This window comes from Micromesistius poutassou (assembly GCF_964030765.1).
Source record: "Micromesistius poutassou genome assembly, chromosome: 5".
NCBI classification, from domain to species: domain Eukaryota; kingdom Metazoa; phylum Chordata; class Actinopteri; order Gadiformes; family Gadidae; genus Micromesistius; species Micromesistius poutassou.
Window position 1 is genome coordinate 6,839,968 of NC_140275.1, and position 14,308 is coordinate 6,854,275.

At 42.2% G+C, this 14,308-nt stretch overlaps 1 pseudogene across 1 annotated transcript; it reads right to left on the reverse strand.

Annotated features, from left to right (window-relative positions):
* Positions 1-604: 604 nt before the first annotated feature.
* Positions 605-8,064, reverse strand: LOC311344001 (annotated as a pseudogene). The gene is made up of 4 exons: positions 8,005-8,064; positions 7,723-7,751; positions 6,087-7,128; positions 605-698 (listed from the first exon to the last, which is right to left on the reverse strand). The product of its transcript is annotated as an uncharacterized misc_RNA (transcript).
* Positions 8,065-14,308: the final 6,244 nt, after the last annotated feature.

A 14,308-nucleotide genomic window follows, 5' to 3' on the forward strand; every position in this document is an offset into this window, starting at 1 on the left:
AATGTTGATAATATCCATGGAGTCCTGGGCGTCCACCAGGGATGGAAATTAACACCCGCCACACGCCATTTGCGGGTGAATTGTGTCACTTCACCCGCCACTGTGTCGGGTAATACTTTCCAGTCAGGGCCGATCAAATTTGCATATTTAATACATTCGTCATACGGCCCCCTTCTTCTTCTACGCCTCTTTTGCTGAACTGCGACTGTCAACATCCGGGATAATATACCGGTAACCATAGAGATAATATGCCGGTATCAACATTCGGTATAGTATCCTAGTGTGGAAGTGCGGAAAACAACGACACAGGAGACGAAGGCAGGTTGGGTTTGTTTACTTCCAAAACAATTCACATACAGCCAGGGACCAGGTGTGCCGGCTAAGGACCTCCCCTTCCTCCACCCGCCCGCTCTCTTAAAGGCGCAGGTGACCGGGTGAATGTCTCCCTCTAATGCCCCTTGTAGGTCACTACACAGGCCCCCCCAGAATTCACCATAACCAAAAGTGCATAACTGAAAAGTCCTTCAATAAACAAGTGACAGACAATTAACGTGGCGGTGGCCGTATCAGGCGGCCAAAACGGCTGCGTTTAGCAGGAGGGGGGTCAAGGGCCCTGGGCGGCTTGGGCGCCGGGGCCGGAGCCGGAGCCGGGGCCGGGGCGGGGCCGGAGCCTGGTACGGTGTAGTGTAGTCAGTGACCTACAAGGGGCATTAGAGGAAAACAATTCACATACAGCCAGGGACCAGGTGTGCCGGCTAAGGACCTCCCCTTCCTCCACCCGCCCGCTCTCTTAAAGGCGCAGGTGACCGGGTGAATGTCTCCCTCTAATGCCCCTTGTAGGTCACTACACAAGGCTAATTATTGACATATAATTCATATATATTCTTCCAATGCTTTACGTCGTAACTAATTCAAATTCCAAGTTTCCCATCGTTCAAACAATTAAACGAATCTAGAGATTTGTATCTATCTAGCCGTGTTCACGAAATTTCGATGTTCGCTGTTATACTTTTTTCTGTATCGCTGTTTTAGTTTCAAAACGTCATATTCTACCATTCGTCCCATTGTAACCGGCGGACCGTCCACTGTTTAAGACGTCGTAACTAATTCATTCACTTTTCAACCGTTAACCTTCATTCGAAAATATCACCTATCTACAGACTTGTATATTTAAGCAATAGATCACGACAGGCCGTGGTATACGCTCATTATACCACAGTTAAGGGGCGTTGTCCGTCCCGACGCGCAGCGGAGGGGCGGCGACCCCCTTCACTGTGGTATAATGACCGTATATCACTGACTGAAGTGATCTATTGCTTTTATAAAACGGTTACGTAAATATGGCGAAATTAAAGTCATAGACACCCTCAATTTTGAAAAAGCTAGAAAGTCGGAAAAGCATTTTTTTTTAACGAATACAGAAAAGTAGTCCCTCCTGGCTGCCGGCAAAGTGTACGGCGGTTGCTATGCAACACACTAGCGTCCTTCAGAGAGAAGGCTAGAGACGGTAGCTTGGTTCGCCGGCAATTTAGCAATTTAGAAGGCTAAATTGCCGGCGATCGTGTGCCTATTGCTTTACTGCTTTGCTTTATTGGCTTTTTAGGCTTCAGTGAACTATGCTATCGCTTTTATATATAAATAAACAACAGTTCAAGTTAGGCGCGGAGTGATACTGGACTCTGTAAACTGAACGGGCGTCATAGCTGTGTGTATACGCTCAATATACAACGGTTGGGAACCAATCAGATCGCTTGATTTAGGCCCCCCGTTTTATAATTAAGCAATATCACACGAGAGGGAGTGCTGTTGTACTGTATATCAGCACGGCTGTGATTCGGTCGTAGGCACGAGGCCGCAGGCCGAGTGCCGCAGATAATCACACCGTGCTGATATACAGTACAACAGCACGACCTCGAGTGTGATATTGCTTTTATACAACAGTGCTACGAGCACATTTTATTAGTTAACAGTAATAAGAAACAAGAGATTATGATTTGTTTGTTTAGTAATCATTTATTCGGCTCCGCCAACAAAAATAGTTCCGCAACTGAAGGGAGACTAGGCTGTTGCCAGGCAACACATATACAGTACATAAACATTCAGGCTATTTAACAGCTGATGTAACGTTAGCTAATAACGGTTATTAGAACGCCCGTACAGCGGAGTGATTATGTCTGTGAAAAGTCCCAGTGCTGTTATACTGTATATCAGCACTATGGAATGTCTCGTTGTCCAATCAAATTGCTCGGTTGGGACCGGTCGGAACTAACTGTTGTATAATCAATAATATCCAAACGAAATTTCGATAGCATTTATGTTTATTCAGAATCACAGTTTAAGTTTCGGGTTCTCTTCAGTTGATCTCTGACAGTTACACATCGTAGGCCTAACTAAATCAATTCTCAACCGTTTACCTTCGTTCAAAAAATGTCACAAATCTACAGACTTGTATATCCCATAATATCCAAACGAAATTTCGATAGCATTTATATTTATATATTTATTATTATGAGTTTCACAGTTTAACGGATTCCTTTTCAGTTGACTTCACGTTGACGCTCGAGCGAGGGGACGTTCAGCAGTGTTGCCAGATTGGGCTGCTTTTTGAGGATCAGACAGTGTTGCCAGATTGGGCTACCTTTTGAGGACGTTCAGACTGTGTTGCCAGATAGGGCTACTTTTTGAGGACGTTCAGCAGTGTTGCCAGATTGAGCTACTTTTTGAGGACTTTCAGACATGGTTGCCAGATTGGGCTGTTTTTCCAGCCCTATTGTGCTACTTTTAATCACGCACCGGCTCCGCTATTCTCTTAAAGAGAATACCATTACTAATACTATTAGTAATACAAATTCAGCTACTATTACTTCAGTTACTTCTACTTCAGCTATTAGTACTATTATTTCAGCTATTACTACTTCTTCAGCTACTACTACTTCAGTTACTTCTACTTCAGCTATTAGTACTATTATTTCAGCTATTACTACTTCTTCAGTTACTTCTACTTCAGCTATTAGTATTACTAATTCAGCTACTACTACTATTTCAGCTACTTCTACTATTTCAGATTCTTCTACTATTTCAGCTTCTACTACTACTTTCAGATTCTTCTGATGGAAAAAGTGATGTGTATGAAAAACACTTCTTATCTATTGTTACTATTATATTGTTCAAAATGTATGCATATATCAAAAAAATATAGTGTATAAAAAGTGGCTGGTAAAAAAGATGAGTGGCTGGTGGGCAAAAAAGTTAATTTCCATCTCTGGCGTCCACTGTACAAAGGCAGTGATCTAGCCAGGTAGAAGAGTGCCAGGCCTCACTGATATAAGTAAGTAACTATCATTTGGCAATAGTACCTTACTAGATAAAATCAATCCACCATCTGAACAAAACTGGGCCAAATGTTTGAATAAAGGACATGATAAATGCCACTCTACTGAGGTACGCATCATCATTTTGCATGCACTCATATGGCGTATAGACATTCAAAATGATTATCTTCTTATCAGTACAACACAGTTCAATCCCAATAGCCCAGTCAACTCCCAGTCTTATAACATTAACCAACTGGACATATTTTTTATTCCACATCGTGGCTACCCCCCCTGGGATCCTCCCCCGGACGACTTTAGCGCTTAAGTCAGTTGTTGATTCACCTGCTCCATGAAAGTCCCTATTAAAGAGAGTCCTCTTGACTTGTAGTCCTTTTGTTGCAAAAATAAGGTTTGCAAATATTTGAGCACTGCAGGCCATTTGGATGTTTAAAGACGATACGAAAGGTCAATAGTTCAATTTGTTCTTATTTGCAGATTGTGCAATATTCCAGAGGCTGTTTAGATCAACATTACTTATTTGAGTAATGTAAAGCTGCGTGACTGATGCAATATATTTTGCATGAATGGTTGGTTGGTGTGGTAATGAGTTGGTTTGTAGGGTGATGAGTTGGTTGGTAGGGTGGTGAGGTGGTTGGTAGGGTGATGAGTTGGTTGGTAGGGTGGTGAGGTGGTTGGTAGGGAAATTAGTTGGTTGGTATGATAAGGTTGGTGGTTGCAATGAGTTTTTGAAAACATGCACATCAATATATTTAATACAACTTGGTCATCAGTTAAGGGCAATCACAATGTCATTGCGGACGCTTGGTATTGTTCACCTTTGTGACTAACATCATCTATGCTATCCTGTGCAGTCTTTTTCTCCTCCTCTTAAATTGCTCCTAGGTGCAAAGGTTGCTGGGGATGGAGTTGCTGAGACTGCAGGGAAGGTGGGGGCATGTTGTTTAAAGGTGTTTGACTCAATTTAACTGAAAACCGTAAAATGGATTTATTTTTTATTTCCTGTCTTATGGGGGGGAGTGTTACGGCCACAGGGTTGCCTTTGTGTTTGCTGCTTGTGTATTCTGTGCAGGGAGCTGGTGGGCAGAGCCACACCAATTGGTGAGATGTGGCGCACCTGAGCAGGCTTGGCTTGGGAGCCTATAAAGCAGTCCTGCCCAATTGGCTCACTCTCCCTGGCGTTCAGATGTACATTTTGTATTTGTTGTGGCACATTTCATGTTTCCTTGATTAAACGTCATGCAGTTACTTATAGTCTTTCGTGGCCTCCCTCTGTTGTTGCACACCCTTGAGCCAGGTTGTAACAGTGTGTATTTACTGTTTCTATGGTATTCTACTATACCTATAGGCAGGGCCGACAGACTGGGGGTGTGTGTTTTTTTTTTTTTCAAATAGTTTAATAACATAACTTAATGTCATGATGAATATTGATCTAAATGCAAGCTTAGAGTATTAGTTTAATAAATTGTCTGTTATTGTTAAAAGTAAAGTGCCAAATGGTTCAGTCCACACAGCTGATTTCACAGCGAATCGCACCTTTCTTAGGGTGACTTTTTTATCTGGATGGAGATGCTGCGATATGTTACAGCCACAGTTAAATGAATTGAATTCTGGCTCTCAGAAGAGAAAGGTGAATAAAGACAGGAGAGAAGACAAAATTGAGGAAGTCAGGTTCTGACTAACTTATTTTCTAAGAAAGGTGAGCACAAACATTTAAACACACAAGATGAAACCCCATTCTTAACTACCTCCGTTATCGTTGCTCAAACGAACAGAGACAACCCAAAGCAAGCGCAGACAATAGGCTACACTTTTAAATGATCAGGCCTTGGTTATTAAGGTAAAGTGTACTGTAGGCTAATATTGCAACAGCAGGCTACTGATTTGAAGCAAGCTAATATTAAATTAATACTAAGCAGTTATTTGGATACATGATAAATAATAACCTATGGCATATGCTAGTTATCCGCAGACGTCACTACATTACAAAATGGCTATATCATCCTAGCTGCCTGGGGGGGGGGGGTCCCATCAGGACTCCTTGTATACAGGGCCCAGAATTTGGTGCTACGCCCCTGCCAATAGGGGTGTATTTACTGTTTCTATGGTATACTACTGTACCTATAGGTGTGTATTTACTGTTTCTATGGTATACTACTGTACCTATAGGTGTGTATTTACTGTTTCTATGGTATACTACTGTACATGCACATGAACATTGTGGGATTTTGCCTATTAAAACCAAATTGGTGGTCAGTAGACAGGACATACATCTCAAGTCTACTCAGTAGAACTGTCTCCAGCATCTTTGACATGATGACACTGGCTAGAGCTATTGGCCTGTAATTATCTGAGCTGTTCAGCTTCCCCACTTTATCTTTAATAACTGGTACTAGCACAACAGAGAGCATAGAATCAAGTAACACTCCATGAACAAGAAGACCTGTGAAGCATAAAGCCACCAGAGGGTACAGTTTCTTACAGGCAAGTTTAATATGCCTTGTTATCTCTTAACTTCAATATTGCTTCATGGACTTCAGCAGAAGTGACAATAACATCATCATTAAACTCTACATTATCCACTACAAACAGATTACCTTTTACATAGTTTAACAGCTCATAGTATTGTTTCCGCCATAACTGTGAAATTTCATCAGGACCACTCACACCATCTATATTAGATGAGATTTTTAGAAATTATTAATAGTTTTTATTTCTTTCCAGAATTCATTAACATTATTTTTTTGCAACTACCTTGCCTGTGAATCTGACCTCATAGTGTTTTCATTTATTTTGATATAGCGAAGTGCATATTTAAATCTAGCATTAGTGCATTTCTTATATTCAAACAAAGGACCTTGCCTGCTTTTGCCTGACTCAGCCCATTCTTTAAAAGCATTTCGGGTGTCTGCATGGAGCTCTTCTACATGGTCCTTCCAACCTGGCTTAGCATTGCACAATTTTGTCCTATGTTTACATAGAGACCTGCTCGAAATATCAAGAGACTCCACAATAGCTTCATACAGAGAACATAATTCCTTACAATGTTGTACATTTTTACAGTTCATAACCCGACACAATACGGCATCTTTTGGGACCTTAATATTACCCAGCAGAGTATCAGTATGATTGTTATATTTATCAAGATCTTTATTAGACAATTTTGACCAATTTATTTTCCTTACATCAATGCCATTATTGCCATTATTATCCACAGGCAACAACACAGGTAAACTGCCTGTGTTCAACACCATGTGAAAGGGTATATGGTCTGTAGTAGCCAGATCATAATCAATGTTGATAATATCCATGGAGTCATGGGCGTCCACTGTACAAAGGCAGTGATCTAGCCAGGAAGTAGAGTGCCAGGCCTCGCTGATATAAGTATAACTATCATTTGGCAATAGTACCTTGCTAGATGAAATCAATCCACTGTCTGAACAAAACTGGGCAAAATGTTTACCAAATGAAGAGTTGGCATCAGTTACGTCAGCATTCATGTCACCAGTAACATAGATGCAGGTAGAAGGATTGTCCTGAATAAAGACATGATAAATGCCAATCTACTGAGGTACTCATCTTCATTTTTTGCATGCATGCATATGGCTTCAAAATGATTATCTTCTTATCAGTACAACACAGCTCAATCCCAATAGCCCAGTCAACTCCCAGTCTTATAACATTAACCAACTGGACATATTTTTTATTCCACATCGTGGCTACCCCCCCTGGGATCCTCCCCCGGACGACTTTAGCGCTTAAGTCAGTTGTTGATTCACCTGCTCCATGAAAGTCCCTATTAAAGAGAGTCCTCTTGACTTGTAGTCCTTTTGTTTTTTGCTTCCTGCTTTCATTTAGTTAGTTATTTTGTGTAAATTCTTATGTATATGTAAAACAAAGGTTTGCAAATATTTGAGCACTGCAGGCCATTTGGATGTTTAAAGACGATACGAACGGTCAATAGTTTAGATCAACATTACTTATTTGAGTAATGTAAAGCTGCGTGACTGATGCAATATATTTTGCATGAAGGGTTGGTTGGTATGGTGATGAGTTGGTTGGTAGGGTGATGAGTTGGTTGGTAGGGTGGTGAGGTGGTTGGTAGGGAGATGAGTTGGTTGGTATGATAAGGTTGGTGGTTGGGTAATGAGTTTTTGAAAACATGCACATCAATATATTTAATACAACTTAGTCATTAGTCATGGTTGGTATTGGTAGTGTTCACCTTTGTGACAAACATCATTTATCAGTAACTGCATGACGTTTAATCAAGGAAATGTGCCACAACAAATACAAAATGTTCATCTGAATGCCAGGGAGAGTGAGTCAATTGGGCAGGACTGCTTTATAGGCTCCCAAGCCAAGCCTGCTCAGGTGCACCGCATCTCACCAATTGGTGTGGCTCTGCCCACCAGCTCCCTGCACAGAATACACAAGCAGCAAACACAAAGGCAACCCTGTGGCCGTAACAGTCCCCCCCATAAGACAGGAAATAAAAATAAATCTAATTTTAAGGTTTTCAGTTAAATTGAGTCAAACACCTTTAAACAACATTCCCCTGCCTTCCCTGCAGTCTCAGCAACTCCATCCCCAGCAACCTTTGCACCAATTTAAGAGGAGGAGAAACAGACTGCACAGGATATCTAGATATCCTGTGCAATGAGATGCGCACCTGCGCAGGCTTGGCTTGGGAGCCTATAAAGCAGTCCAGGGCCCCGTTTCCCGAAAGCATCGTTAGCCAAAGTTGTTTGTTAAGTTCATCGTATGAGCATCATACAGTTTTCACACCATTTCCCAAAAGCATCGTTGCGTAACGAACGTCGTGAAAACCCTCGTCGCTAACGAGGGCTCCAGGGGCACTCGTAGAGCGCTAAGAGCATCGTTACTATAGCCTCAGTGGAGTCACCAGTTGGACATTCCGCGGTTTTGAATGTTTTATTAAAGCACATCCAATACCACTGAATGTCCAATATATTACTCGTAGACTACTGTGAGATTTAAACAGCAAAGACAGAGACATGTTAGAAGTCAACAAAAATATAATTTATTGCAGCAATTTGAAATAAAATTCCAAAAATACATGCGCAGCCGAAATGTACCGATCAAACACCACGTCACAAGGCAACCCTATCACAAGGCATATAATAAAATCAAATGATTCCATTGCTCGTGTGGGAGGTCGCTTGCGAGCTGCACTTGCTGTCTCCCTCTGATTTTAATTCAACCATTGTGGTTAAAATGTCCTCATATTGATCAATGACAGAAGACATACTGTAGGCTACATGAATCATGCTGAGACCAGCAGGTAGGCGCTTCGGTGAGGCTGTGATGAAGTTCACTATTTATTGGACCGCGTCTAGACACGTAGGCTGCTTCGGGAAACTATGCTGCGATGCGTGCCTTTCCGGCTTACATTGCCCGCACCATCATACCCCTGCCCAACAATATGGGCAGGATCCAGCAACAGCAATAGCTGTGTCAATGTCTCTGCGTTTGAATGATAATGAATTAATGGAACGGTACATTTTCAATGTTTACACCAAAGATTCTAGACTAGAGAGTGCACGCCAATCAATGAAACCTAATGCAGAATCAGAGAAAGTCTGCCCTCTTTGCAGCGCAAAGCATGTTTCAGAAATCAGCACATTTAGATAAATGCTATTGTTGTCACAAAGACACATTTTTTATTTTTCTAATATGGAATTATTTCAGGGAGGAAAATGCAGTGAAAAAATGTACGCATGGTGCCTTCAGGATTAGGACTGATAGCATATGTCGGCCTAGGCCTAATCAATCAGTGTTTTAATATTTATAGCATTCATATTAGTGCATAGTTCGACTATGCTCCTGAATTGGACAACTGCAATTGTCCGGGTATACATGGCGGTGAGTAAATCGATTCATTGGCCGAAGCGTGTCATGCCCCGGTACGATAGGTGGCGCTGTGCCCATTTCAACTAGTGGTAATAGAGCCACCGGTTGACCTCTTTATGTCACCAGCAACAACAAACTCAGGTGGCATTCGAGAAAGATGTTTCCAGTAGACAGCTGTCAGTTCACTTCGGGTTCATATAATTTCTCCGACGCTCCATTGTTCCAACCTCTCGGTCGTATGCGGACTCCTCCGGCTGCTCTGCCGGTGGAGGAGTCCGCATACGACCGAGAGGTCGTTTCAATCTGGACTTCAGAGAGTCAAAGCCAAAGTTAATTTCCCCCAATTCCTTTTTCCCCCATGGGCGAGATAAACCCCACTAGGAGTCTTTACTTGTTGTGGAAGTACCAGAGAGTCGGACCCGACGCAGTCTGTAAGATTCATAATATCAGAGAATACCTCCATCAGTTTGACCACGGCGCAATGAATGAATAAAGAGTGTAGTTATTTTACAACCTTGTTGATGAGAAACATTTAGAAAAACATGTACATTTAATTCAGCCTTGGGGATCGAAGCGTAGTGTGTACTGAATGCATGTTGATGATGATACACTCCTTATAGGGGATAACAACATTGGCACGACACCGGCTTCCTCCATCTTCTGCGCCAGCTTTTTAAATAAATCGCCTATCCGAAGTGAGTTGACAGCTGTCTACTGAGAACATCTTTCTCCCGCCGGAGCAGCCCCTCCACCACCCGTCCGTATACAGCATTCCCCGCTGCGGTGCAATGAATGAATAAAGATCGTAAACACGTTGGGGGAAAAAAACATTTATTTTGACAGATGTGCCCGAAGTTACTACTTTACAATCTCGTTGATGACCCACATTTAGAAAAACGTAATGTACTTTTAATTCAGCCTTGGGTGAAATCGAAGCATAGTGTCTGTGTGCTGTTACCTTTAATGAATGCATGCCATGTGCACTCCTGCGGCCGGGACACAATTCTTATAGGAGTAACTACATTCACCGGCTTCCTCCGTTTTCTGCGCCACCTTTTTAAATAAATCGCCGTTTCTCGTTTTCCAACGGCGACAACAACAACACGACTATCGTCTCCTTCTACTTCCGGCTCACGGCCCCGGGAAAAGATCTCGAGCATGCACAGAACGCAATTCAACGCATAATCCAATTCGACTCCGTACATGCACGCTTAACTCGACTATGAATCGCATTATCTAGGGGTCTTAATTCGACTATGAGTAACCCATTCGATTCGATTTTAGCTCGACTAAGGTGTATACATGCATCTTAATAATCCAATCATAGTTGGACTCAGGCCCGGTTCTACGGGGGTGCATAAGCATGCATTGCACCCCCCAAAAAATTGTTTGCACCCTCAATTGAAAAAAGGAGGGAGTGAATTATTATTATTTTTTTATAAATATGATAAAAAAAATAAAACACTTGCTCACAAAACTAATTGTTCCATTAAATACCGTTGTTTGCTGCATTTATTTTGTTCACTAAACCGATAAGAACGTTATTATTATTATTACAGGTGCGCGTGAACTGCGCCCCACTTCTTCGGCAGCAACAATTAGGCATTTACAATGGATCCAAGAATCCAATACATCAGACAGTATAACCGTTGTGAACACTAGCACTAGCAACGCTAGCTCAATCCTGCCCGACTCGCAGCCTTTGCCGGTGCCACTGTGTTGTTCATAAGAACCCATATTTGCCAATTGTGTTTTGATTGTATTTATTTACAATCTTGTGAACTTTAAGAAAGGCACTATGTATTACTGATTACTTTTTGTGAAAATAACATTCCTAATTGGGTTTTATCTGTCAGCATTAAAAGTTTTGGGCAGCAGAATAAGCACTTATTGACATTAAGTGGTTCACATAAAGGTGCATCTCATAATATTAGAATATCAGGGAAAAGCTATTTTTTTGTAATTTAATTCAAAAGGTTCCATATAATCTAGATGTATTAGACATGAAGTGATATATTTCAAGCATTATCTTGTGAATGATAATGTAAAATTATTTTGTGACATTTAGTGGTTCACTTATATAAATACAGAGCATGTTTTATGTTTTATGTTTATGTTGTTAAATTATTTGGTCTCACAAGGCTACAGTGCTGCTTGAAAGTATGTGAACCTCTTGAGCCTTTTCAAATTTGATTTAATTTAACCATTATTAATTCATTCTCATATCCAAAGCTTGGATATCAATAAGCTAACGTTGCAGCTGAAATGTTCTCCACATCACAAGACATGATGTGATACCATCTTTTAAGCACAGTAAATGTTTTTGTCCCAACATGTCAGTACAACTACCCAGAAGTGCTTGTCTATCTACTGGTAAAAAGCGAAGTCTGAACTGAAGCTGGGTAGCTGGTTTTACTATAGTACTGGTGCACCCCCTATAATCTCAGATGCACCCCAAGGCATTCTGTTCTGGAACCGGGCCTGCCTCCACATCACAAGACATGATGTGATACCATCTTTTAAGCACAGTAAATGTTTTTGTCCCAACATGTCAGTAGAACTACCCAGAAGTGCTTGTCAATCTACTGCTAGAAAGGCCTGTGTAAAAAGCGAAGTCTGAACTGAAGCTGGGTAGCTGGGTTTACTATAGTACTGGTGCACCCCCTGTAATCTCAGACGCACCCCAAGGCATTCTGTTCTGGAACCGGGCCTGATACAGACTGTCCGTGTTACATGTTCCCCAAGCACATCGTTTGACCAGGTTTATTTTTTTTTTCCACAAACAACATAAATCCACCATTAAATTGTTATATTATGCCTCCTCCCTGTTGTTTTCAATGGAGTCGATGTCCGAGTAGGCCTATAGTTGCGGCTGGAATGTCATTGGCTCATCTGCGTTCTAAGGGCGGAGCTTAGCGACAGGTCAATTACCCATCATCCTGCGTTCTCCTCTGGGATTTCGCCTAAGGTTAGTAGAGGTAAAAGTGCCAGTCTCACTGCGCTTCTAACGCCCCTCTTCTGCTGAGGAACAGCGCGGACTTCAGCAGACTGGTCTCCCGTCCTCAGAGACGAGAGTCATCTAGAGCAGGTATTTGTGACGCTGTATATGGTTGTTGTTGTTGTTGTTGTTGTTGTTATTGTGTTTAGTATAGTATTTGTTATTCTCCTGGGATGAATCAAGAACCCATCTTAAGTATCTGGCTGGACAAAGATCGTATGGTGTTCTGTGCACATGGTGAACACAGTATTAATACTTAATACCGCATCCGACCCGTGTTCCGACAGTTGCGCGAATTACATTCCGCACCCGAACAGACCCGCTATAAATTGACACCGACGCCCGACCCGCACCCCAATGAAAATTAGACATTTGATGGAATTACACTATCTGGTGTTTGGCGTGGTGCTTTTGATTGCTGTGCAAAAAAAGCACATCATCCACTGTGGACGGTTTTAGTTGACTCCTCCGCTCCTGAATAACATTACCAGCACCGGAGAAGTCTCGCTCGCAATCGCAAAACCCGCGACCGACCCGCGCTGTTCAGGCGTCCGACCCGACCCGCACCCGTGGCCGACAGTACACCGACTAGCACATTATTATTCACCCGTTTCATCCAAATTGTAACCCAGTAGAATTCTATGAACCCTACGTGGACCGTAACCCAGAGTCCTGCACGGATTCGGGTACCCGAACCCGTGTAGGACTCGGGTTACGGTCCACGTAGAGTTCATAGAATTCAAAAGTTACAAAGGCTCTGTATTCTGCAGAGAACTTGTTCGCCGTTGTTCTGTCTGGCTGTAAGTGTGCGTGCACTGCATGCTATGCGTAGGCTGAATTGCAATTGCGTCAACACAAATCTGATTGGCCAATACACATTGAAGATTAAAAAAATAAATTAAAAAAAGCGGAAAGGAGTAGGCCTAATCAGTAATCAGATTACTTTTTAAGGTAACTGTGGCAACACTGCTCACCACAGTCACCCTTAAATCTGTAGGACTTCTGATGTCTTCAAATGTAGAATAATAATACCACAAGAAGCCAGTACTCAAATGTAGAAAACATTTGAGTAACAAACAAACCTACCTCTCCAACTTATCCTGTCTGTTCTGCACAGACAGGCCCCCCGCCCCCTAGACAAGGGGCTGTAAGGTAAGCTTCAGCCTGCAGGGAGGGGTGCCCCGTTATAATACCTCCAGTGCTGCATTCTTTAGAGATAATAGGTGTGATGTGAGTTGATATGGCTATTTCTATGTTAGCCACTAGAGAGCGCTACAGCCTCTGGGATGTGTAGTTAAAAGGTTATTGACCTATGTGTTGAAGTCACAGTAATGTCGAGCTCAGTGTGCAATTCGAGCCGAAATATTGAACAGTCAACTCTACAGCACGAGTCCCTGAGTTAATCATAACCACTAAGTAAGGATTTATGACATGGTGTCAGAAGTGGCCCTTTCGGCTGAGTGAGAGAAGAAACACGTTTGGAGCAGCAAAATGGCGAAGTTTCACGCGCCGGACCCGTTTGACTTCACTCAGCCCGCGGCATGGCTATGGAGGTAGATTTGTGTCTTTATTATGCAATCAAACAGAATAGGTTTGAGAGCAAAACTTTCCACACTGCAATCAAAAAATAGATTTGAGAGCAAAACTATCGGCACTGCAATCAAAAAATGTTTTATTGTAAGTAAAATAAATGTGATTAAAAATGTATTAATGGGAATCCAAAAGTTTTGTTTGCAAATCCAAAAGTTTTGTTTGCGAATCCAAAAGTTTTGTTTGCGAATCTAAAAGTTTTGCTTGCGAATCCAAAAGTTTTGCTTGCGATTGAGCTGAATCTCGTGGGCGGGACCTACGCCGAAAGATGTAAGACACGTCTCTATTGGCCAGTCTCGATCGGAGTGACAGCTTGGCAACTCCACTCCCGAGTCCCGCTCGGTCTCATCATGGATTTCAAAACTCCCTCTCTCGTTACTAACTGTGGATGTTGCCAAGCTGTCACTCCGATCGAGATTGGCCAATAGAGACGTGTCTTACATCTTTCGGCATCTTTTGGATTCGCAAGCAAAACTTTTGGATTCGCAAGCAAAACTTTTGGATTCGCAAACAA